Consider the following 27767-nt stretch of genomic DNA (forward strand, 5'->3'; position numbering starts at 1 on the left):
AAATGCGACATTATAATAGAGAAACTGTATATTTTGGAGCGGTGCTGTTGTTTATTTCATTAATTAAAACATAGCACGTGAAGATGTTATTTGAATATTATATTCATAGCCTTCTAATCTCTGAATTGCTCATTTTAAAAAGTACCAATTTATCCACCACATCAAATCAAATATATTTACTCGTATTTGTTAAAATACAGTAAAATCCTTTCAAATAAATAGCAAGATGCCCTGTCAGTGGCGTCAAAACTAAAAAATAATCTTCAGTCTGTAAATTTGCCGTAAACAACGAATACAACGCTCGTATTATTTGGTCGTGGTTAATACGATATCCTCTGAACATACCTACTAGTGTTTATGACGAAGAATATTCTCACGAAATGAACAAAAGTTATACAATTTCAGTGCAAAGAGAATCTTGTAAAGCGCATAATAATATGAAACGAGCGAAAGTTGCAGAACAACGCTTAGGGGATAGATAATAAAAGAGGTGCTGGACTCAGCGGGTCTGGATTCCTGGACAACAGTTTTTAATCTGCTCATTGTAAATGTCTTATATCTAATCTTTTGTTTTAAATTATTTGAAAGTACTCGTAATGTTAAGGATTTAAATACATTGCAACTAAATATAATTAACAACAGGATACCTACTCGTACATGTACCATAACATAAATGTTTGGCGTGTTTCCGACATTTCTGCACTTGCCTCACGTCAGTCGGGAAGCCGCAAGAACATATACCTTGAATAGATACTAAATAAAAATATAATATTAATCAATAGACTCATTTTTATGAGTACATACGAGTATAAGTATTAAGTCATATTATATTATTATTCCTCAGCCTTAAAATGGTGTCCGTTTCAAAATATCTTTATTTTAAATGTTTTCACATACTTACATACTCAGTTTGGCAATAGTACCTTTAAAATTTTCTGCTCCGTAGCAATACCGCAGGTAACAAGACAACTTTAACGTGACCATGTGTGTTGTTCCAACTGCTTTCCGTGCGTAGGCGATTTGAACGCTTGACTGAACCTATATAAAAACGCATAAATGTATACAGAAATCGAGTTCGTGTTATAATGGTTCGTTCGAGAGTACGACTTACCGCGATCGCGTTGCCAATTAGAATGTGCGCCCATATCGGAATGGCTACGAGCTGCGAACGTAGCAAGTTTGTTTACGGAGCAGTGTTTAGTCCAAACTCCAGAGTCTCTAAACCTCTCCTGGCTTTTATTCAGCTATGTAGCCGTATAATTGGTGTATGGTATACGAGTACTCTGGCAAAAACTAACCGCGATGCAACATCGCATTGCACTCCGGCAATGTCGGTTAAAGTCGGTTTAGTTTTATTTAATATTTATTCGTTGGTTCTTGATTGCGGTTCAACAACCCGAAAATAAGTGTTTTTATAATTTTTTATATTATGTTATAATCCGTTATTTATTTATATTAAATTAAAAAAACTATTATGTTTTCTCTTTGTTTGTGACGTATTTGTTGCGTAGGATACACATATTTCTTAGTGCTTTTGAAATAGCTTGTACTGGTATTATTTAAATAGTTGTTGTTCTCTATTTAAAACCTTTTACCATACCTTGGTATACACAGTCATAAATAGAAGTCAGTCTGTACTCGCTTTCCTCTTTAGCATTAAACCACTAGCAGTTTAGGTCTATTTACTCCTACTTTACGTCCTAAATGGAGTGAAACTTTGATAATAGTATCGGAATAACATTGTATCGCGAATCGGTAGTTAATAGTTCATACTTTTATTAGCAGTAAATGTTCGCAGCTGCAGTTTCCCACTGAAATGTGGAATGGGCGGTTGAAAATGAAAACAACTGTTGATAAAAGTTGTAGTTGGCCCTGAGAGACGCGCGCCTTCTGTTCGCGACATCGGCGTTTCCGTGATAGTTCTCATTTAGAACAAAGGTCTGATTGTGATTTGTTCTATTTTAGCTTTTTTTGCTTTAGTTAAATATATTTATAATTATATAGATAGACTATCTGTTTACAGAACATGTTTGTTCTTAAAGTATAGATGAATGAATACATGATAATGGCTAAGTGCGCGATTTTATGTACCTAAGCGTTTAGGCTGAAAATAAACAAATGCATTTTTAGTTCAAATTAATTTATAGTACGTTTTTATATTTAATTATATGTGTAAAATGGACAAATCAAGGGTTGATCGATATGTTTCAGACTGCCTTGGACGTCCATATTCGAGTCCATATCGAAAATGTTGATATCGTTGCAAAGTGATTTAGTAAATTTATGTTGTAATGTTTAGTTATAAAAACTAAATTCTACATGATATTATGCAACTATCTGACAATCTGGTCGTACATTCCGAACGGCAGTAGAACATCTATATTACATAGTTAATGGTGGCAAACAAAGCCAAATAATCTGTTTTCCCAGCTAATAATGTTATCGCGAACATTGCTTTTGATAGTTATTTCAACTTTTAATGTGAAATTGCGCGCAAAGCGAATTCAAATGAACACAAAGTAACTTGTTTGCGTTGGTCCGCGTTTTCCATTTAAACTTTAAAGCATTTGCAATCTGAAATTGCAGTGTCATTATGTTTTGAACGAGTTTTGAACTATTAAAATATGCATATCTCATCATTAATGGCCGACTGTCGAATATTGAGTTGGATAAGCCCAAGTGTACCCAGCTGCATCGAGTCTTTACGTGAAAATAAACATCAAAATTGTATTACAAGTATCGAATTTATGATTTATTTATTTATTTTGTTATTTAATTTCTGTTTTATTAATAAAATAGTCATAGTCATAGTCATTTATTTATAATATTTTAAATATTACATGTCAATTTATTTAGGTATTAGGTTCCGTTGTTATATAATATTCAAATTAATTAAGTAATCAGCTTAATTAAGATATCAAGAGAGGTACAATTACAATGTCAGTTATTCAATGAAATTAGATACATTACATTATTATTAATAAATTACATTTACAAATTATTCGGTAGGTCAAAAAAATCTTTAACATCGTAAATATCTGATGGTAGAAAACAAAATATACCTAACAAATATTTAGGATTTCATAATTAATGTGAAATAGTTTAAAAGAAGGTTTGTCCTATTTAAAAGGATTTTAGAACTTTCTCTCATTGAAATATGGTTTGTAAATGTAGGTACCTACTTAATATGTATTAACGAAAAAAGTTGGCGTTAATTTCTCGAAACATGATTCCATGAAAAGACAACATAATAATTTGAGATTTGTTCAAGATATGCTCCAAAATAGAATACGATTAATACACTTCTTATGAAGAATTCGTTTTTGTAATTTGATACGTTATGGATACCTTATATTGTTAAAAAAGACATCAGCTTCACATATAGCCGGTAGTAATTAACCCTGGAGGCCATTTCGAAAGTATCATCATTTTCATTAGTATCATTGCTACAAAATTAATTTCAGATTGCACTTTTATTTCTAAAACTTAATAAGGCTGTATAAAACTCGACTTATTAGACATAAAATTATTTCAGAACCCATGAACTAAATGAACTAAATCCATCGCAAACGTATACACACGCTTACCTCCCTGATTATGACGGGGGTGTATTCTCAGCTCCGTGATTTATGATGAACGTCCGTCTTCCGCATCGCTCAGGTGCAGTGACGCGGAGCTTCCGACATTTCGCACAATCTGCCCTTTTCACTGACATGTTGAGTGTGCTAATGCAGCTTCTAGTATAGTTTTGGGAATTATTGGGAACTCGCTCGCTTAATGTAAACGTTTTACGTTTTATTATACACGAACTTTAGGAAGTTTGATTAGTTTTTTTTATTGCTCAGATTCGGACTATTTGTGTATAGAATTTGACTAACTTGCTCCTATTAAAATCTTAGACACATATTAACCTATACCCATTTTGTAAGGAACATACCTAACCTTAAGTAGAGGAAATAGAATTATTAGAGTCTTACAATTAATCGTTTATGGAAATAAGGCTTTAAAATATGTAATCTAGACACATTGTCATTGGTTTACTGCATTTTGAAATATAAGTACAATATTGAAGGCCTTTTATGTCCAAAATATGTCCTAGACAAAAAAACCGCAGTACTGACCCCTTAGGCAAAGTTATCCAGACAGCCTTTGATTATGTAAAAAATTGCGAAACCACTCACTTTTACAATTGTCTTGCAGCATTTCCTTTGCAGTTCGGTATCTCCCGCAACCCGCAAAACTATCGGAATGAATATGAAAAGGGAAAAAGTAAACATGTGGGAGTTATAACAAGCGTAGGAAGTCGGTTAACTTGGCAACAAACTTGGTAATGAGGTATCCCCCAACTCGACCCTACACTATCAACAAAAGGTAGTAAGCGAGAACATTTGGTATTAGAATATCCCCCTTTTGTGGTTACAGAATAAAACGTGGTCGTATACAGGGCGATATTAAATTTATAAGATGGTATATTATTAGTTAATTCTCATTTTTAGAATGTCTATGCATAATACTAATAGAAATAGGTCCACGAAAGCGAAATATATAATTAATTAATAGCGACCCGCCCCGGCTTTGCACTGGTTAACAAATTATACATAAACCTTCCTCTTGAATCACTCTATCTATTTAAAAAAAAACGCATCAAAATCCGTTGCGTAGTTTTAAAGGTCTAAGCATACATACAGACAGACAGACAGAGAAGCGACTTTGTTTTATACTAAGTATGTAGTGATTATAATTTATTACATAAAATCGAGACCAATTTGATAATTACAATACGTGAAAGTTCAGCTACTGAAAAACACGGTATACACCCACTTGCCAGAATTTCATTTGCCATAATTTCATTTGCCATAATCTACAACAGCCATTATATTGTTTCCCATAATTACATATGCAATACTTATTGCTTACTATATTAGTAACGTGCCAGAAACTTTGTTAAACAGATACCTACCTACCAATCCTATCATTTACTTTAGCCACTTTTGAAAATACTTTTTAGACATTAAGTATTGCAATATGTAATATTAATGATGACCTGAGTAGGTACCTACTTGTGATTTTACACAACAACAAACACATGACAATATTATTTCCTGCAGGATGCAACATAATTAGAGGTTGCAATCCGGATCCGAAATGTATGAAATTATCCGGATCTGGATCCGGATCCGTGGATCTTCCCATACATTTCAGATCCGTCGTGCAAACCCTAAACATAATAAATAATATCTCCATATCCCTTGCCGATTCTAAGAACATCCTATCTACCCCATTCTCCCCTCTGAATCTGTGTTCCGACTTCCGATTAAGTAGGTGTCCTTCGAGTTGCGTTAAAGGGGAAAGAGGGGACCTAACGACTGAGAACTCATTATGAACATTCAATACTAGCTACTTTCCGCGGCTTTGTCCGAGGGGAACTTTTACAGCGTATATGTTAACTACGCCATTGAATGCATTTTTTTTAAATTTATGTTTTTTTTTTTTACCTAGGATTATGCCAACGATATCGTTACCGTGGAGGCAGAGGTGTTAAACATTAACAAATAAAAATAAAGCCGTGTAAAATATATTTCAACTAATCGCAGCACAAAATTGAGAATAAAATGAAATCAAACAAAAACGTGCAGAAAGGTCTTTAAGTGTTTTTTTTTTTTAGTTCCGTTCTAACTTTTTTTACGATTTCGTGCGGTGAGTTTTGATTCATATTTCTATGACGGATTTTAAGTGTTCGAATTTCCGAGATTGCTACATGCCGAAAATAGATAGAACCAGCTAAAAACGGACAAAGGATTCCTGGGACTCACGGAATTGCAAACCTATTCCCAATACGCCCAAATCTCATATATCGGAAAAGCACATGCAAGCGTCATGTCCGTACGTCGCCCTTGTGAACTACCGTTAATGTCCCGATGTTGGAAATATTCCAACATACATTTTGCCGGTAATATGTCAACTCAGCAAGCGAAAAAGATTAAATAAACACGATTCTGGGACACGTAAAAGTATTTTTCTTCTGCTACAACAATTTCAGTTGACGTTGCTCGGAGTTCGCTGACTTGCAGTCGGATTTCGCGTTACGTTATCTGACTATTTAGATGCTAATGAAACAATATTCTGGACATTTCACCATGCTATTCTTATTGAACTTAATTCCAAATGCAGAAAAAGCATTAATGCTGATTGTAGCCGCCGTGCAGGTCAGGAGCTCGACGAATCAAATAAAAAGCTTCGATTTAAAGTAAACTGATGTAATCTTCCATAAGTACTGGTTTACAAGGGTTCTTGCCAAAACGGTTAAATGTAGAAGTGGTGTAGTTATTGTATGGAGGCTGATGAGAGAGTGATTTGCAATATTTGATCAGTACAAAAGGTCGTTTAAATTTAGGTGCCTCTAATTGGCCGCGATACAAAGTATGTGGAGCGCTCCTATTGGTGCTTAAGAAAAAGCTTCCGAATACTAGCCGAGCCCGACGGCCGCGTTTAGCTACTGCATTAGGAATATAGGTATTGAGATTTTATACAAATATAAAGGTTGCGTTCGCAACACTGATTTATTTTCCAAAAACATCCCGCATACACTCCGTAAAAGCCGGGACGATCCCAAGGCCGCGAGGCATCAGACCTAATTCGGCACTACAAAAAGATGAAGTGTCATAACTCATAACCCCTCCCTGCCCCCATTTAGATGAGCCTCAGAGAGGCAAACTCACGATACCATTACACAAAGCGTCGCATAATTGACGTCTACTCAACCTGCCAAAGGGTAATGCGAGTATCCAATTACAGTATAGAAGAGGCGTTAAGTGGCACTTTGTGAACATTTAAGGGATATTTCTTGACACTCCGTGAAGGGTTAAGGCTTTTTGAGAGAGCTGTTGTAACGGCTGTTTTATGATTGTACTGTCTGGATGGGATTGCGAATTAGCTTTAAGCTTAAGTCAAGTATGGTTGGCAAGTTCATGTTAATTCGTAGGGAAAATTTGTTTAGCTTATCATACGAATGCTTAATACAAATCATTTTAGTCGTTTTATTTTATATTGAACATTTTCGTTTACGAAAAACGTTTTTCTTGTATAGTAAAGTTAGCAAAAACATTATCCAATAACCCTCCATTCACAGGCATTTCTAAAACCTACTTCAGAAGACAAATCGCCCTATTTCTTTCCGAAAATACTTCGTGACAAATACTAGGTCGCGTTGAGCGAGTATCGACAAAGTATAGGCTATATTTTGCAATACTCGCGTCCGCGTCCGTGCAGCCATTTATCATAAGGGCCAAATATCAATATCTCGCGGGTAGAGGCCGACAGTAACTAATGGTGATATCCCTTCTTATGAAGGCTGTTTACATTCAACGTTTGGTAATTAAGGTTTATCTGGAAAGTCCGTATTTTTACTTAGCTGCTATACAGGCAATGAGGAAACTAATTAAAAGTTCATGTTGTTATCAGGAAAGTTGACAATGGTTGCATTTTAAGCAGGCTGGCGCGTTCACTGTTCGTAGGCGCTTTTCGCTACATACAATTTTTCCAATGTTATCGTCTACGCTCGTAGCTCGTAGATATATGTATCCACTAGAGTTGCAAGCGTCCATAGGCTGCGGAGGCTGTTTAGATTTAGATTTAGAAATTTAAATCAGGCAACAAGCCCCATATTACAAATACCTTACAGACTAACATACATATGTATTTTATAAACTTAAAACTAAACACTAGTTAACCTCAGGCTGTTCGTGTGCTTGTTTGCCACTGTTGTAGTATAAATATATATGTATTTCTTTTATTCAAACGGGATATACGAATACACAAGGCATATTTTCATAGCATTCGTAAACATCAGTCATAAGTCCTAAATCAACGATCAGCTTAGGGGAATCTGGCCCGATATGAATATGCGGTGTCGCCGCTCGGTAACTTGCCTGATTTATCACCTTGTTTTGCCTTTCTTTGGAAGGGTTGGGGAATAGTTGTTGCTCGTTTAGAACATAGAACATTGACCTCTTGTTTGTGGTATTGTGATATTTTTATGTATTTCAACTGACAACTGAAGTTTTAGTCAGGTGATATTTTTATGATAACGATCGCTCGCTATTATTGATTCACTACGAATTGTGTCAAGGGCGTATCGTGAAATATCAAAACTTTAACGAATTGGTTAAATCTGAATACTGCTTGTGTAGAAATCTAGCTATTTTATGAGAAATTTTCACAAAGCTTGAGGAGTATATATATGTATATGAAAGATATTGCGTTTTTAAAAAAAAATGATTATTTTTAATGCCATTTTGTAAAAGACTTAACTAAGAAATCTATTCTAAAAATTGTTTATCACCGTATTTTTGGGTCACCTGTAATAAATGGGAATTAAACAAAAGCTTTCAAATAATTAAAACTTATCAAATTCAAATTCCGTTGATTATCTCTCCCGAACCGTTTTTCTTTAATTGACAACTCTGAAATAGTTTAATTTTATTTCAATTCTAATTCTCCGTCAAATACGCTTTGTCAAAGGGAATAGAAATGGCCTCCGTTTTCTTCATAATTAAATTTGTGACATTTTACCGTTATGCCACAAGCTAAATTAGAAAAGTTAAATTACGACCTGATTTTTGGTTGTCGTTTTGGTTGTTGAGCGAATTGTAGGGAGTTTAAAAATTTGTATTTTGTCTTAATTTTGATTGTTCGTGTTTTTAGAATAGAATAGAATAGAATAGAAGAGAATATAATTTATTCGTAAGCACAGACAAACGAGACCATACATTTTGACCGTTTGTCGAGCTTGCTGTTGTTAAAAAATTAAAAGTGGACGTATGGTGGCTACGTCATGATTTTGTTCCAAAAATGTTTGCCAGTTTACTATCATCTGATTATTGCGGTGGTATTAATAAAAAAGTAGGTGTTCACATAAAAAAAAAACGAATTCCAATGTTAAAAATAGCCACTATGTATCCAAAGAGCTGTTTTCGTAGGTATTTAATAATTAAACACACACAACACAACCCAACAGGTAAACTGTGAACTGTCGTGGTATTTCTGGACCGATACCTCTACGACGTTCACTACGAAAGTTCATACGAAGAGAGCGTGCTTCCATCTTAAAGGCCGGCAACACACTTGTAACCCATCTGGCGGTCTAGCATGAGTTGAGTTCTCGCGCGCGCGACTCCATACATCTTGCGCGACTTCAAGTATGGAGTCGCACGCGAGAACACAACTCATGCTAGACTACCTGCATGGTGTTGTAGGTGTCGGTAGTTGCTTCACGCGATTCATTTGCTCATTTGCCTCCTATATAAAAACATCAATCCAAGTTAACAATTATTTCCTCATTAAATGACAAATATTACTTACAATTGAATTCATTGAAAGAATAAAACATACCATTTTCAATACATGCTTTGAATTAACCAACCACTAGTAAACGCAGTAAAAAGGTTTTTACACACAATCGTAGTAAAGTAACCCAACGCACGCTGCAGTGCATATTAGCGGAAGTTACCCTCTCGAACAATAAGTGGAGCCCTAACAATACACTACGGCAGGCTTCAAGCTTTATTCCTGTGTACAATAGCCTTTATAATTCACGAATCAAAACAAACCATTGAAAACTAAACTTTACTATAATGCGCTTAGGGTACACTTTTTATTGTAGACGCTCCGGTTGTTATGCTGTTTTACAAAAGCCTTCATAATTTACGGATAATGTAGACCAGTTTCAAAGCTACTCTATTTTAATACGCGTAAAGTGCATTTTGCAGTGGAGGTAGTGTGGAGGTTGTGTCGTTTTTAATTAGTTTCCCATACGGCCAGTTCTCAATACTGGGCGTTTAGTTGGCAGTGTTTAATGAAAATAGTAGACGTTTGTATTGGTAGCTAGTGAGTTACCTGTTGCGGTATTACGGTTGAATGTAGTTTCGAGTTTATTTCGGCTGGTGCATAACATCTGCGGGCGAAAAGTTTTTATTTTGTAGATTAAAAACAAACTAGAAATGTAACTACTCGCATCGTGTACTGATATTAGGATTGTTTTCTGTCAGTTTACGCATCTTGACGTCAGCAAATTGATGTTATGCTCATGTGTTCATCACCATCACTATATAAAGCCAAGACATCAATGATTACTAGCCCGAAACTTGGTTTGTGTACAGAATAAGTGAGGCCTGAGTGGACGCTCGGAGCGGAGCGTTCGGCGGGGCGTGCAGCGTGGCGTCGGGCTCACAAGTAATTTGAGCAGCGGGCATTAAGGCCGCTCCTATGCGTTTGCATTTGTTTAACATGCACGCCGCACGCCCCGCCCCGCTGCACGCCCAACTCTAGCGTCCACTCAGGCGTACACTGGATCCCTTGTTTTATTTATTTTAATTTATTAACTTTCTGCAAATATGTGTGCAATACCTTCAGACAATTTATTTATATGATTGACAACTCTGGACCCGACGTATGCCTGTTTGTTATCAACGCGGTATAAAAAAGCTAATAAATTATTTTTACGTTAGGTACGTAAGTAACCATCGAAGTGCTAAAATACTGCCTGCGAGAAAATTATGTATTTACCTAAAACCTTTCTGGAATCGACGATTAACCTTCTGATAATTATACACTAATCAAAAGGACTGAGAATTCAAATTTCGAAGATCGTGTTATTGAACTTGCATAGCAAGTTCCTCTTCAATATAAAATGAGTTAGCAACAGTCTTGACTCTGTTCCCGACAGGCGTCAGAATCCCAAATCTAAGAGCGCCCCAAATCATTTAGAAGCCCCAAATACAAAACAGCATTTGTACTTTTCTAATTACACACAAAAATGAAACCTACTACGGTTTGAATAGGGTACAATCTCGTTTTCAAACTTGCTTGCACAAATCTGTTTGTTCCGTGATCTTTCATTTAAAAGTTAGCTCCAGCTAAAATAATTTTATTCGTGACCAAACGTGAAAACGTGAAAAGTGACCAATTATATCATTTGTTTTCCTTATTTAAGTAGATACCTGTGTAAGTACTTATAAATAGATAATTTTTATAGTAGATATTTTTATTTAAAAACGAGAAGCTTAATCTCCTTAACATGAGGAGTTGTAATGCTGACACGGTCATAGGCACTATACGCCTATGCGGTTAGGAGAAAAGTAAATCGAACCAAATCCCTTACCGCCATGTATATTCACCATTTGTTTATTGTTTTACATTACAAGTAGGTATGCAGACTATGCATGTACCATATGATATAAGAGAAACGGCCGTGATTCAGCGTTCGCATTTAATTATTATTTAACCGCGATTAGAATACGATTGATTGAGCACATACGTCGTTTTTGAATTAATGCATGAAATGACACTATCAATGGTAGAGTGTGCAGATAAATGAAAATACTTATTTCAGTACGGTGAATTTTAAAGCTTGGAAAAAACATCAAATTAATTTTATAAGTAGTTTTCGTTATTCAAACATTGAATTACATTGAAGATAATTTCCCGGCACCTATAGATTAATAATTTTCCATGATTCATATTTCATAGAGACATATTTAGCATCGCGACAGCCAGATGGACGGACAAAGTCGGACCATAAGGTTTTTTTGTGCGGAACCACCTTTTTGGCACGGAACCCTAAAAGGCAGAACATTTATCAAGAATAGCGCTGAAATATTTGTGTAGTGACTGTTTATTGTCATTGCCAACAGCTACTAGATTCTCTGCAAGCTACCTTGTGAGCCTCATGACAAGGCCGTTTTAAGTGTGCTAACTGCCGTATTCGAACTTCAAGATATTCACAAGAGACGACACGTACTAGATACGTTATAGTTTAGATTTCAACTAGTTCTCTTTTGCAGCGCAATTCGGGCAACCAATGTCACTTTTACGATAGATCGTGTTAGATATCTATTAGATGTGAATTAGATCTCTAAGTGATATCTTGTGGAAATCGTTCAAGAGTATCTCCAGAATCGCGGAAATGTCAAATTTGACAGGTTATATCTTAAACATATCGTTATCGTATCTTGGCGATGTCTAAAAGATATCTAATAGATGTCTATTACAAAATCCGAATCGGGCCCTAAAACTTATTCGAAAAAATAAGTGTATAATTATCAAAGCGGCTCAAAAATTTCATGGGAAACGATTGATAAATGCAATCCGCCAAGCAGCGGGACAAATGGGCGTACAATCGTACATTTACCCAAGCTGAAACGGCGACGCTTCACTCGCTTTCGCTCGTTCAATCTACATATTATGAAATTGTGATGTTAAGGTATGTTATATCATAGATTGACTTATGATTATAATTATTAATTATAAGTAATATTGTGCTAACGGTACTTTTGAATAATATTCTGATTGCGGTGGAGTATATTGCAGATAGTATTATGCCATCATTGCATCATTTACAAGAGCTTACTTATCAACATCATCTATTGTGACTGAGACAATTGTTCTATAAATAATCAGTCTATAAGAAATCAGTTCGCCGTGAGTTGTGCAAGCAATCGTACAAGATGATGTATATTGCCATCTGTGCTCTTGTTATACTCAATGTCAATAACCATAATGTCATAGCTAATAACAGAGCTAAGGGAGAAGTAACAGAATTATACGAAAAGACTATTCAAGAAGAATATGGATTCACAAATAAAGCTATGAATATGAGTAAACTAAAGGCTAAACTGAAATGCCGACATGTGAAAAAACGCGCAGATGACGAAGTGGACGACTTGATCGCAGCAGGGGAGAATCTCTCTAACGAAGATTACTACGACAAGAAATACTGGTCGAATGAAGGCAGAGCTACAGAGGAGTTACGAGTACGGAGTGCAACACAAGCAGGATCGATTCCTAAAATAAATAATACTGTACAAGTTAGAAACACCAGACCTAAATACCCGAGGCTCGACAAATATGATAGTTAAATGTATGCGTCATTATTAGATATGATTCGCTTTTACTTTATTCAGGGATAACTTCGGGATAATGAAAGATTGTGTGACACAGAATTTATTTCCCAGCGCTTCTTTAATAAATGTGGTAGTGTTTAGGTTTTTTAATCAGAATAACCGAATCAGAAATATCATATTGCGCTCCAAAACCAAAGTAGCCGACGTAGCCCTGACATCCGCTAAACTTAATGGAGACTGAGCCGGACACATTCTGCCGTATGCTAAACGACTTGTGGGCCAAGAAAACTACGGAGTGGACACCGAACACGATCTTGACGTCTTTCGGAAAGATTGGCCTAATATTGCCATGGACCGAGACGCGTGGAAGAAAGAGAGGGATACCTTTGTCCAGCAGTTTGACACAACAGGATAACAAATAAAATAATTATATTTTTTTTAAATGACGTATTTCCTATGTCCCTACATGTTCAGTCTAATTGTAATTACACGTTCTACTAACACACCTAATATAAGTAATTACTAACGCAATATGGTTGTATTCGTCCGAATTAAATGCTTTCATTTCATTTCATTCCATTTTTATAATTATGCATGACTATTTATGTTTGTTTTATTTCGGCACAAACTCTCTGTTTCCAAATTAGGCTAGTGCTGTACAATGGTTTTCCAATTCCTGTTTTCGATATTCTAAGAAAAATATTTAATTAGATAGTTGTTGCGAAATTTTAGTATTTTTAAATACAGAAGACGATCTATGTTTTTAAAATGTAAATTTTAAAGAACTGTAAATTAATAAAATTGAAGTAAAGCATCAAGTACCTAGTTCTGCATTCGACACCACTGTGTGACAAAAGTAGCTGTTATTAGTGCATTTAGGACAGCGCTGGTGGCCTAGTAAGAGCGTGCGACTTGCAATCCGGAGGTCGCGGGTTCGAACGCCAGCTCGTACCAATGAGATTTTCGGAACTTATGTACGAAATCTCATTTGATATTTACCAGTCGCTTTTCGGTGAAGGAAAACATCGTGAGGAAACCGGACTAATCAATACGGGCCTAGTTTACCCTCTGGGTTGGAAGGTCAGATGGCAGTCGCTTTCGTAAAACCTAGTGCCCAAGCCAATTACTGGGATTAGTTGCCAAGCGGACCCCAGGCCCAGGCGTTGTCCCGGCATTTTGGGATTCCCATCCCAAAATGCCGGAAGATCATGAGTGCATTCAGGACAGACCAAGTGTGTTATGATGAGCACGTTTTTTATCATTTGTTATTGTTACCCTACCTTTAGTCGTCGTGTCACACGTCACACCTGCCGAGACATATCTATTGATATGATTAATATGGTACAATATTACTATAAAAGTTTAAAGTCCTAACCTAACCCCCTTAATTCATAAAACTTTACAAGCCTCAATTAGTTATTATTAAATTATACAACGGGACTTAATCGCGTATCTAAGTTTTAAGATGTACCTCCGACGTTTCGAGGACGGCGTTGTCCCCGTGGTCTCGGAGAAGACTGGCTTAAGTTGACATCAGCATCGTCTAACCGCGCGAGTTTTTCGAACTACCCGCACTTGGTCTTGTTTAAAACTTAGATACTTAGATAGGTCTTGTTTATCCGCTTGAACGTTTTGCGCACTAGGGATGTCACTCTGTCGACACACAACACTAACGATATTCGATTTATCGACTGTCGATATTCGTTTACGCTTACATTTACTAATGACTGGATTCCATGTGGATGAGATCTTGAAACCCTCGTCCCGATTGAAATTACTATGTTTTTTGATTTCAATGGCTTCCCGTACTTTCCTGCTGTAGAAATGACGATCCGTGGACAGGATTTTAGGGTTATGCAGCTCAATCCAGTGGTTTGGTCCTGACTCCAGTAAATGCTCAGCCACGGCAGACTTGTTCACCTGACGATTTCCTCAATTAGTTAATTTATGTTTTATACGTTTCTAAAAGAAACGGTTTCTTACAAATACATAAGTCAACACGACAGGTTAAGACAACCGATTAATAGCTGATTGAGGCTTGTACTAGTGTATTTATATGACTAACACTGCGCGTTTTTAATAAATTTTATTTATTTTCCTTTCCACGATATCAAGTTAACTCGCTCGCACTCTTCTATCTAACAGTAGCTACGCGTGTAAACCTGTAACTATTTTACTACAGCATACTGTCGTGAAAATATACGCATATAAGCAATAACTTAACGCTTCCCCTAAGCACAAAGCATCAAGAAAGATAACACCACTCTTCACTCCCGCGCGCCATCTTAGAAAACACTTCCCTAATCCCACAACATATCACCTGTACAGCACAAAATGTAACAGTCTTCAAAAGTACCACCTGCACTCCACATATCTTCTAAAACGTTTATTCGCGAGGCACCTTTGTAAATATTCCGCCAACGTAAAATGAACTACCCACCCATAACGCGACCCATCAGTGTTCATGACGATGCCATGAAATCTTAAAGGTTGTTAGGGCTCTTGAGGTTTTGGGCGGCGTTAGCTGTACCAATAACTAACTATCATGCGCCCTCGTACTTAGAATAAATTTTCAATACTTCTGTTCGCGGGTCGTTAGTTCTGTTCAAGGGTTTTCGTTTATTTACGCACTTAAGTTTATCTTCTAGACGCGGAGGGGACCGGGGATGAGTTTTGGATTCTTAATGTCATTTTAATATGTTATTGAAAGCTTTCCGCGTTGGAGGATTTTGAAATGATTGATTTTGAAGGGGATGTCAATATCTAAAATAGCACAATGGTGTTTTAATGATTTTAAAGTAATGCTTAAAATGTATACCTACTCGTATTTTATTTAAATGCAGTATCAGAGATTCTAGTGCTTACGATATGCCACATACATACAGATATTTTTATACTGACAAAATTGTTAGAATGCTAAAGCTTTGGCGACATAAATCCCGTTGTAGATTAACATGTAGCCATCATACAAGAGCGTCATAATGAGTATGCATTATGCATCCACTTCGTCATTAACGTCACTTAGCTCATCTTAAAATTCTAAACAGCTTGTTCCACAAATTACCTCTCCAAAATTGACCAAGCAAACAAGGTCGTATCTGTCCTAGGCGCGCATGATGAGATACGTTTTTGTCACAATAATATTCATGCACTCCACAGGATCTTGATGAAACAAGGTTGTATCAGTTAATACCCGTTCTTTGAGATGAGTCTTTGTCGAACCAAGCATTGACAAGTGATAACAGTATGTCGTAACAGGTGTATTATAACGGGTGTTCTTGTTAGTTAGTGTGATAGTAGATACAGTTTAATGGGTACTGCTGAACTTTTCAGTGTGAAATAGAGGTTGACTTTCCTTGGGATTCGTGAAACTTAGTATGGTAGGTAAATAAGTTTGAACTAGTTTTATGTGGCACAACAACCTTCATGTTTATGTCGATATCGCTACGATAACACTTTCGCGAACTATGCATTGAACAGAACACGTATCTTCATTTGTAATATAGGTAAATTCAGATTATTACCAGGAAAGCTTCTAAATTAGTGCCTTATTCATAAACATCTGAGGTTTGCTAAGATTTAGGTAAAATATAAGAGGTTTCAGTTAGTTATCGTTATCACAGGCTATGGGTATTTTAATATTTACTTTAATACTCTCTTTGACTTTATTTCCCAAGGCCGCGAACTTTTCAGCCCCCTCGTAATTATTCTAACTAAAAATTTTCTTTTAAGTAAAACTTCTGTGTACTTATTGTTATAGTCCTGAATTTACAGTTTCTAGTGTAAAATAAAACGGATACTCAAATATTGTTACCAAAATTCGTTACTAGGAAACACTTCCCTTAATAAAAACAAATACACAAGGTGCTTCGACATCCCCAGAGCAAACATAATCACGCCTGAGTATATTGTGTATATGGTGATCACTTCAACCGCGTATCGAGCGCCGACGCAACTGAAACTTAAATAATAAACCAATGGGATACCCTTGCGCGTCCTAAAAACATCTTAACGAACAGAAAATATGATATACGATTTAAAACTTTCTCTGAATGGAATATGGGTTTAAATCCTTTAAAGGCGCGGGATGGCATAAGATTTTATGCATTGGATGTATCGTATGATTGGCATAGGGCGATATCTTTGGGTTCAGTAGTGCTTTGTTTCATGTTAATTGTGTGATGTGAAGTGATTTTGAGGGTCTAGTTGCAGACATATTAATATATAGACGGTACATTATTTTTTTCGATAATCTTCTGTTCCATGCATCATCATTCTGTTGTTTTTTGTGTTTTAATTTGTGGTGCTAAATTTATAACACGTTGTAATAATGATTTTTTGGCTGTTTGAAGGATTATTATTGGCCTGCTTTTGCTGGCGAAGACAACAACGACGCTTTTACGATTAGTAATATTGAACTTGGCTCTCATTTTACATTTATGTTTTTGATGGGATGACCATTTACATAATAAACATTATTGAAAACACTGTACATGACAAATACCCCGTTTTCAATAATATAATAATTATGCCTAAATAAATCTTTTTACGTAACTGTTGTGGCCGTGGGGCAATATTCAAAATGCAGGGAACAAAGCACTGATTATAGAAAACGATAAAACTGCATTTCCCGCAACTGCAGTTAGCGCATAAAACGTGTGCTAGCATAAATCAAGCCTTACCTTGACCGTGCCGTCGAAAAGAACGGATATTTAACAGGAAATTTACTCGGGTGCTTTAAACTCGGCTTTACCTTATGTAGTTGCTATTTTTAATGTCCTTTCAGTAAGACAGTTTCGAAACAATATTATGAGGTGTGGATAACATGACATTCATGTTTAGATTCACTTAACCAGTAGCAAAAAACTACTTATAGATACTTACTTTTAAATGTAATTTTTTTTACTACATATAGATAAGTAGACATAATTACACAAATATACATTAGACTATTATTTAGGTATTAGAAACATAATCTGTAGATATAATTTTGAACTTTGAGCTTGATTATGACTATTTATCAAAACTTGACAGCGAATGTGCGATGTTCCAGGTGATATTGTAAGAACAATCATCAAACTTTAAATAAATGTCATATACTAAGAAAAAGTGACCAAGGCCTCCAGTGCCCCAGGCTGGAATCGAACCAGCGTCCTCTGCTATCGCGGCAGGCACCTGCATTTATTTAAAGTTTACAATTTATATAGTAGTATAGACACACTACTATATAAATTGTAAACTTTAGACACTTGAAATAAAAACAAATTAAAATATGGCTTCCCTTGACGCTTTGACTTCCTTCGCATAGGTGTGGCACTGCGACTGGGCTGTACTGTTTGCGAACCCCACCAGTGTGTGTGCGGGGCTGCAGTCCAACCAAACGGTCACCACGGACTGAGCTGCGTTCGTTGCGCCGGTAGGTTCTCCAGACACCAGTGCATTAACGAAATTATTCGTTGTGCACTGGTGTCTGCGAATATGCCCTGTGTCTTAGAGCCCCAAGGCTTAAGCAGGACCGACGGAAAAAGACCAGACGGTCTGACGCTGGTCCCATGGGAGCGAGGACGCAGCCTCATTTGGGACGCGACGTGCGTAAGCACATTTGCCCCTTCCCATCTCAGCTACACGGTGCACAAAGCTGGAGCTGCTGCCGAAAACGCCGCCAAACTAAAACGGGTTAAATACTCAAATCTGGAGCCGACCTTCGATTTTGTACCAGTAGCCATAGAAACCAGCGGGCCTTGGTGTGCTGATGCTAAAAAATTCATAAGAAAGTTAGGTCAACGCCTACGAGAGAAAAGCGGCGACCCCAGGTCCGGCGCATTTTTAATCGAGAGTATCTCGCTAGCGGTACAAAGAGGGAACGCCAGCAGCGTACTAGGTACATTCAGCCGGGTACCTATGGCCTAAATGCATACAATACCATTAATTTTTATATTTACCTAAGTATATTAAGTTTGTAAATTTCTGTACCTAATTAAAATATTTTCTGAAAATAATTTAATTTGTTCTAATACAACAATCATCAACTAAAGAATTTTACAAGCTAATTGCGGCTTACCCATATACATTGTCTCGTATCTTTTAACAAGAAACTCTTCCCGGTTAATTTGTCATTATCCCAATGAAGTACAAAGGAGCCAACACATTGTGTCGTAAGAGGAAAAACAGAAACCTTTGTCCCGTCTCGTTGTTCCCTCATTAGCTAATGTATTGTCTTGGCAGGACGCGTGAACTGCCCACGTATTCCTATTGGTAGAGGAACTTGCACAAATCGGGTTCTTGAACGGACCAGCTTAACATGAGCTCGAGATGAAGAATAACTTTTAAAGTGCACTTATACTGGTTTGATTCGTCCTTGTGCTATTTCTCGTCCCATTAGCATGATGTATATGTCTGAAATTCGACCCATCATAATTATCATTTTAGTCTACCACTGCAGAGCATAGGTAAGGGTTTGTAGGGTTGCTATCTCTAAAATTTGGCAATGTGGATAAAAGTGTAAAATCCCCGGATTTAGGAGCTCAGAACCCAGACAAAACGAGAACAAATCCGGGGGAACCCGGAACGGATGGCAGCCCTAAGCATAGGCCTCGGGTACGCTACTCGTCCCGGTCCTGAGCTTTTCTCATTCAGAAGTGTACTCGCAATTTTCTGACTGACCTTCGACTATGTCAATTTGATATCATTCGCAGCGAGATAACTCTAAATCAATGTCAAAATGAGATCGTGTATAGATTTTCTTATTATTATTATTTATTATTGCGAGCCTATTGTGTCCCACTGCTGGGCAAAGGCCTCCCCCCTCTTCTTCCACTCCTCCCGATTTTGAGCTACATCTGGCCAGTGTCGCTCAAAAAGGAGTCTAAGTTATCCCCCCATCGCGATGCATCGCCGACGAGGTCTGCCGGATCCCCGGTTCGACTCACGGGGCACCCACTCTGTTGTTATCTTGGCCCATAAGTCATACGGCATGCGGCAGACATGACCAGCCCAGTCCCACTTTAACTTGGCCGCTTTTCGAGCTACATCTATTATTTGAGTTTTAGAGCGCAGCGTGGTGTTCCGGATGCGATCCCTTAGTTTCACACCTAATATGCTGCGCTCCATAGCTCTCTGACAAACCCCGAGTTTGGACTTCTGAGCTTCCGTCAAAGACCAAGTCTGAGCACCATAGGTGAGGACTGGAAGTATGCACATGTCCATGAGCCTACGTTTGAGAGACAGAGGTAGGTCTCCCTTCAAAGATAGATAGATTTATAGATTTTCTTGTAACTTTCAAATGTGTCAGAACTCATAAGTGCTTGTTGGTAGACCTATATGAATAAAGTATACCTATTTCAATTGAATGCCGGACAATCGGGCAAAACGGACCATCTGTGTACGATAGTTCAAAATTGACTATATAGTTAAAAGTAATTGATAAAAGATATTAGGCAAAGTAGTCACAAACCCAGCATAGGTACCACTAACTAAACGACTAACATTTTCTTCAAAATATACCCTTAAGTAGTCTGCATCAGCTCATACGAAAAACACCTAAAATTGCCTTCAATCCCCTATAGCACTCAAGAGTGACATCGATATGTCGTGTCACATTTTAACCGTCGCCAACTAATGGAGGTGTCATGTTACAGCGCATAATGACCTTCTAGAGACGAATATCAAACTCGATTGCCGCTTTAGGTAAAGAATATTCTTATGAGGCGACTCTTTTCGCTCCCTGCAATTTAAAAGCTCGTAACCTTTATTACTGACTTACACTTCATACTGCTACTTTATTGCACGTTGAGCTGTGATATCACATTCCGTGTTTAGCATGGACTTAGCCAAGTTGCAGTCAAGCCGTAACTCCGGTAATAGCGAGAAACACGTGCCGCCGAAGACAAACTATGTAACCCCTTCAGCGCGCTAAGCCGACTACTCCAGGGGCGCTAACAGCATTAACATATCGATTGTTTGTCGACGTGTCCGAGCGACATGTGTCGAGGGACTATCAGACAAACTGTGGTACAGTCACCATCAAAACTACGACGAGACTACAACTACAAATATAAGTTTGTACGCTATTTTATGCGAAAGGTATAAAACAGATGACATTTAAAGATTTTCCTAAAAAGGACGAATTCTTACAATTCAGAAGTTAAATCTAAGATAATTAAAATAGGATTGTCATTTAGATTCAAAATCGCATGTGGATTGTTCCGACTGTTCCGAGACATCAGCTTCATATTAACACCCAAACTGTTCCGAGGGGATTATGTACCAAACATTGAGTAAATATGAGCAGGACACAGGCGGGCTGATTTGTATAAGACCGCACTTTGACTAAGTTAGGCTTGTATAGATATATTGACATACATGATAGCCTTGGGATAAATACATAGTGCAATTTGCTTCAACTTCACTGATAAACTATGGAACAATGCAGGTAAGTGCATACTATGTATACCTATGTAAATTTAAAGATTGTATTCAGTTTAGGGCTGAAACATATAGCATTTGATATTAACATTCACAACGACTTTTCTGTGACGACTTTCTGGTACTTATAAAATTTAATTAATAATTCCTGTTATTTTGTATTATACTGAGCATGTTTACTACAGACAGAGTATATAGTTGCAAGCGCTGTAGGTAAGTTTGGTTTCAAATATTGGAAGTTTCTGCTTCGAAGCAATCTTGAAAGGTAAACAAACAACGTTAGGTAACAACAACGTTTCTATAAAAAACACAGTGTATTTCATTATAAAGTCTACTTGGAAATATTTTAATTTCGGCATTGCAATATTTCGTAAAAGCCCCATTTAATGACGAATAACGATGATGAAATCTACCCAGTTTTTCCATAACTACCCATAAATAACTAGAAATCCATAAAAACCGTTATGACTCGTCTGCAGGCCGCACATGTGCATTCGGTTTTTATTCTTTTTTCAATACGCACATGGCGGCCATTTTAAATCCAAATGTAATTGAGAGTTATGGAAATTTGACGGATTAATCTCGCGTTTTTGGACGGTGTTTTTACAAAATTTCATATTTGACTTGTTTCAATTATATCTTGTAACACAGATTATCATCCGGTATACGGATAAGTATGATGGAACAAGCTCTACGAGTAGGTGCGATTGGAAGGCAATACCAACTCCATAAAAACTTTGAGGGTCCAAAAGAGTCTTATTATGCTGTTGCCATAAGGCACCCCCAATATTCAAAGAGGTTTTCATAATCCTGGCGTCACGCCATTCTGACCTCCTGAAGACATGGCCTTGCTCCAAGCTCAGAACAAAAGTATATGTGCATATTTAGCGAAGTAGGGTAGTGATAAGGGTCTTCAACTACTGCAGTTGGAGCCCCTTTGCTGATTTTATATACTGATTTACTGATATAAGGACTGTATTGATAACTTATGTACAAAATGGCAAAACCAACAAACTTTTCCTGTTTGAAATCTAACGAATCGAAAGTCGAAGTGGAAAGTGGAAATACTTATGACAAATTTTACAATACAATACAAGCTTTCACATAACATTGTAGATTTTCGCACCAGGTTTTCATGCACAAAGGATAAGGCGTGACATTGGATTTTAATCTATAGATTGGATGGCATTTTGTTATAATCCAGAGCTATAAATTCTAATTGATTTACTTCGGTTGGCATGTTTTGATTTGCGTTTAATTTATTGCGTTTGTTTTCTTATAGTTAGGTACTACTTATAAAAAAAAAATTTATTGGTAAAAGAATATCAAGTAATTGTGAAATGTAAAATACTGGGTGAATTTGGGTTCGTGATCCTGAAAACATGTGTTGAGATGGTCACTAACCAAATTTCCCGATGGGTCTAACCAAATCACGAAAAAGCATCTAATGGACACCTTGAGACCCCGAAGTAGACGAAAGGGCCCATTACGTGTAAATAAAAGGTTTTTTTTTTCAATATTTTGACATCGGTGCCATGGAAAACTTTGTTCAGTATAAAAAGACACCTCAAAAACTTGTATTTAAGCCCCAAACTCCTTTTCACCCTGTAGATAGTTGTAAACACGTTATTACATTTCAGCGACGATGTCCAGACGCAGTTAACCCCCCGGACGCCATAACTCACCTTTGCAAATGCAATTAACCCGTTAGGTGATAACACTGTTTTCGCTGCACAATGCTCTTTGTGGTGTTATTTTGAATATACTATAGTGCGATCGCAGGAGATGGGTCGTAAATATTCTTACCCCCTTACCCCTTATATTCATAAAACTTAGCAAACTCTTACAAACCTCTTTTAAATTTTTGTCTCTTTATAACAAACAGAAATGTTGAAATGACGGATAGAAACAAACGATTATCAACGGTCTGCTAGATTTGGCAGATGTTTATGAAAATTATGAATCACTACATTACATACTTAGTATAAAACAAAGTCGCTTCCCGCTGTCTGTCTGTCTGTCTGTATGTAAGTATGCTTAGATCTTTAAAACTAATACGCAACGGATTTTGATGCGGTTTTTTTTAATAGATAGAGTGATTAAAGAGGAAAGTTTATGTATAATTTGTTAACCCGTGGGAAGCCGGCGCGGGTCGCTAGTAATACTATATGTGCCTTATTCTTGGTCGTACAAATACTACAATTGACGTATGACATTGCTATGTATGGAAAACGAATTGGTTGCCTGCGGTCCATCGCTCCAAAACTTCGTAATACATTTACATTTATAATGTAGGTACTTATTAAAGAAGTTGCATTACGGACAGGCAACTATCTAAGAGTAATAATAATAATAATAAGCCCGCAGGGCAGCTTGTGGCGAGCTGTTGGGGAGTAACGACCCCACGGACCCGAGTGCTCCAGAGAGTCGGTCAGAGTCTCCGTCTCCGGCGTGTCTTCGTCGGTTGGAGTGGAACCCCAAGGGGACCCGCAGGACTCTCGGCTCTGGCTTGCCTTAATTGGCCGTCCAGAGAGGAGTCGTTAGAGCTATATGCTCCAGGGGTGGAAGTGAAATTTGCGTAAGCGCGAGTTGGCACAGTGGCTGTTTACAGTCACTGGGTATAAAGCGGTGTACACCTCTCGACACCCCTGAGCCGCTCACACCGATGTTGCTCCTGGTCGTCTTCGCGACGGCAGTTTCAGGGGCCCATCTAGTGCGCGGCAAGTCACCACCTGCCTCGATAACTTGTGTAAACCTTGTTATGGCAGGTGTCCGTACGTCTTTGCAATAGCCCAGTCTCATAGTCCACCCAAACTTCAATCCATAGACCGGTATTCTGAGCACTTTTTTTCTACAATAGTCCCAATGCCTGCTGAGACCGGTTCATGGGTGTCTATTGTTGCACCTGTAAACGGGTCCCAGCAGGCGTTCTACATGACATTAAAACTCTCCAAAGGGCCTCTACGTGTTGGATCTATATCCCCACGCAAGCCTATCAAAAGACCGGGATTTATAGGCCCGTGATCCCAAAAAAGGAGATACAAATAATAATAATAATAATAATATATCATTTCCGGTTGCTCTCATCTTGCTAACGGCGAGTACTTGCACAGACATAATCTCGTAGCCAGGATTATTCACCAGCAGCTTGCTCTTCTATACGGCCTTGTGAACCGCGAAGTACCGTACTACAAGTATTCACCTGCGCCAGTTCTCGAGAATGGTCGTGCCACGCTCTATTGGGATCGATCTATCATCACTGACAGGACTATTGTAGCCAATAAGCCTGACATTGTGATAATAGATCGATCGCAACGCCGGGCCGTGCTCGTTGACATCACCATCCCCCATGATGAGAATCTCGTGAAAGCCGAGAAGGACAAGTCTAGTAAGTACCTAGACTTGGCTCACGAGATAACCGCCATGTGGGATGTTGATTCGACGATCATTGTCCCGATAGTTGTTTCAGCGAACGGTCTAATAGCGAAGAGTCTCGACCAACATCTTGAGAGACTCTCGCTAGGTGGTTGGATCAAGGGTCAGATGCAGAAGGCGGTGATCTTGGACACGGCGCGGATAGTCCGCCGGTTCCTCTCTCTGCAGCCCTGACCACCGGCAGCTTGGGCCTTGCCCCGCTGCTGGCGGCACCCTAGGTTAGGTTTTTTATAATATGTTTATATGTATTTTGTATTGTTTTTGTAAGTGTTTTTGTATTTTATTTTTATATCCATATTATAAAATAACCTAGCCTAAGAGTTGAAATAAATAAAGATTATAATAATAATATATTCTTTATTGTGCACCACATGATGAAAAAGAATACAGAGAAAGAACAGACATTACATTAGGTAACAACAGGCGGTCTTATCGCTCAAAAGCGATCTCTTCCAGACAACCTTTGGGTAGCAGGAAACCAATAACTTACAACAATGAACGAGTAGTGCTGATACGAGATTACGTAGAGTACTAATAGAATAGCCTCACATATCAAGAATAAATATAAAAAGATATATTGAAGAATTATTTTAAGTAAATACAATAAATATATAAAATACATACATATATATATATATATACACATACATAAATAAATAAAAGCAAATTAAGGCAGTGACAGGTAATGGGATTTTAAAAGATTTTTAAATATGGAAAGGGATTTGGCGCATCTTATATCCGACGGCAAAGCATTCCACAATCGAACAGCCCGAAAAGTGAAGGAGGTATTATAAAATTTAGAAGAAGAAGAAGGAGGAGCAAGGAGATGTTTCTCCGCACACCGCGCAGAAGAGAGATATTTAAAACGTTCTTTAAGGTAAGGGGGGGTAGTGGGGTTGAAGAGAATGTTATAAAGAAGGGTGAGAATGTGAGAGTAGCGACGCAGACGAATTGGCAACCACCTGAGCTTGGTTCGAAATTCCGAGACGTGGTCAAATTTGCGCAGGCCATATATGAATCTAATACAAGCATTTTGTAATCGTTCTAGTTTGTTTAGCTGGTCCTCCGTAATATCCAGGTAACAAATATCGGCGTAATCTAGTATGGGAAGAAGAAGAGATTGTGCAAGTGCAATTTTGGTGGCAAGCGGCAAAAAGTTACGAACTCTACGAAGTGACCCCAAGGAAGCAAACAATTTCCTACTGGTCTCACTGATCTGTGGTATCCACGAAAGTGTACGATCTATTAGAATACCGAGATTCTTTACTTGACTCGAATAAGGAACCTGGACGCCATCAAACACTATGGCTGGTAAGCTGTGCAAGTCAATCCGAGAGGTGAGTTGAGGACTACCTAAAATTATGGCCTGCGTTTTAGCCGGATTCACTTTCAGTCCATAGCGTTTACTCCAACTGGAGATGGATTCCAAGTCCCGGTTCGTGGAGCTAATAGTTTGAGAGAGATCACTAATTGCACACTGCGAGTAAATTTGGAGGTCGTCGGCATAGAGGTGGTATGAAGAGGAAATATCACTAGTAATTTTATTAATAAATATTGAAAATAGGAGAGGAGACAACACGCCGCCTTGCGGTACACCGGCCAACGTGCTGCACCACGAAGAACAAGAGGAATCTACTTTCACGCGTTGCCGACGGCCTTCAAGATAGCTATGAAACCAATCAATGACTGAAGGAGAAATGTTAAGAGAACGCATTACGCCAAGTAAAACATCAAAATCAACTGTGTTAAATGCATTGCTGAAATCTAACAGCGATAGTACAGTGAGTCTACGGTTGTCCATTCCGGCCCGAATATCATCAGTAATCTTGACAAGGGCTGTGACTGTACTGTGACCGGAACGAAAACCAGACTGGTAAGGATTCATGAGCTCATACCTGTTTAAGAAGGACGTAAGCTGCTGATGTACCAGCCGCTCAAGAACCTTAGAGAGAAAAGGAAGAATAGATATGGGTCTATAGTCTGAGAAAGAAGATGGATTGGACTTTTTGGGAAGGGGGATGATATCAGCATCTTTCCAAGCAGAAGGAAAAATGCCAGAGGAAATAGAGCTATTAAGGATATGAGTAATGATAGGGACCAATAAATCAAGAAGAGGAAGAATCATTGTCCGGCTAATACTATCAACTCCTACGGCATTGGACGAAATGGCTAATACGTTTTTCTTAACATCTCCCTCAGTCAATTGAGTAAGTGCAAAAGGAGGATAGTCAGGAGCAGAGAAACTTGAAAGATGGTCGAGAGTTTTAGTTTTAACTGGCCCAGAGAAGGTAGCAGAAGTTGAGAAGTGTTGGTTAAGCTGAAGTAAGTCTAGATCTTTGCTAACGGAAGTTTGAGAAGACTTCCCAACTCCTACTGACCTTAGGAACTTCCAGACTTTAGCTGGCTCCCCATTCTCTACTGCACTGTGAAAGTGACGCCTTTGGGCATCACGACACACAGTACTGCATCTATTTCGAAGAGCATGGTACCTAGCTTTATTCTTTTCACAGGGGTTCCCCTTAAACTTCGATTTGGCCAAGTTTTTCCTAGCTATAAGACGCCTGATGTCTTCGGTAAGCCAGGGGGCGGGGACGTGCTTCATCTTGACTGGGCGTATAGGAGCGTGTATATCATAAAGCTTAATTAAGGTATCGTTAAAGAGAGCCACCTTATCATTAACCCTACCAGAAAGCAGTATCGAGTTCCAGTCAATAAGCAAGGCATCTTCACGGAGCTTATCGAGACTCATCCTACCAAAATTGCGCTGCAGAAGAACTTTCGGCTTATGTTTAGGTGGACGAATTTTATAAGATAGAAATAACAAATCGTGGTAGGAAAAAGCATCAGCACAAAATTGAGTAAATCCCCCAACATGATCGGGGGAAGAAACGAGGGCGAGATCCAGAAGCGATGGAGAACAATTTGGAAAATAATGTGTTGGACCTGACGGCAAGATAACCATATTACAGGCCTCAACAAGTGCTTTGAGAGAATTAGAGCGAAAATCAT

At 37.9% G+C, this 27767-nt stretch overlaps 1 protein-coding gene across 1 annotated transcript in view; it reads left to right on the forward strand.

Moving 5' to 3' along the window:
* The window catches only part of LOC134653446 (uncharacterized protein CG43867), a 447433-nt gene that overhangs the window by 240612 nt on the left and 179054 nt on the right, over positions 1 to 27767 (forward strand). The window lies entirely within an intron of this gene.

Source organism: Cydia amplana, chromosome 13, assembly GCF_948474715.1.
Source record: "Cydia amplana chromosome 13, ilCydAmpl1.1, whole genome shotgun sequence".
NCBI classification, from domain to species: domain Eukaryota; kingdom Metazoa; phylum Arthropoda; class Insecta; order Lepidoptera; family Tortricidae; genus Cydia; species Cydia amplana.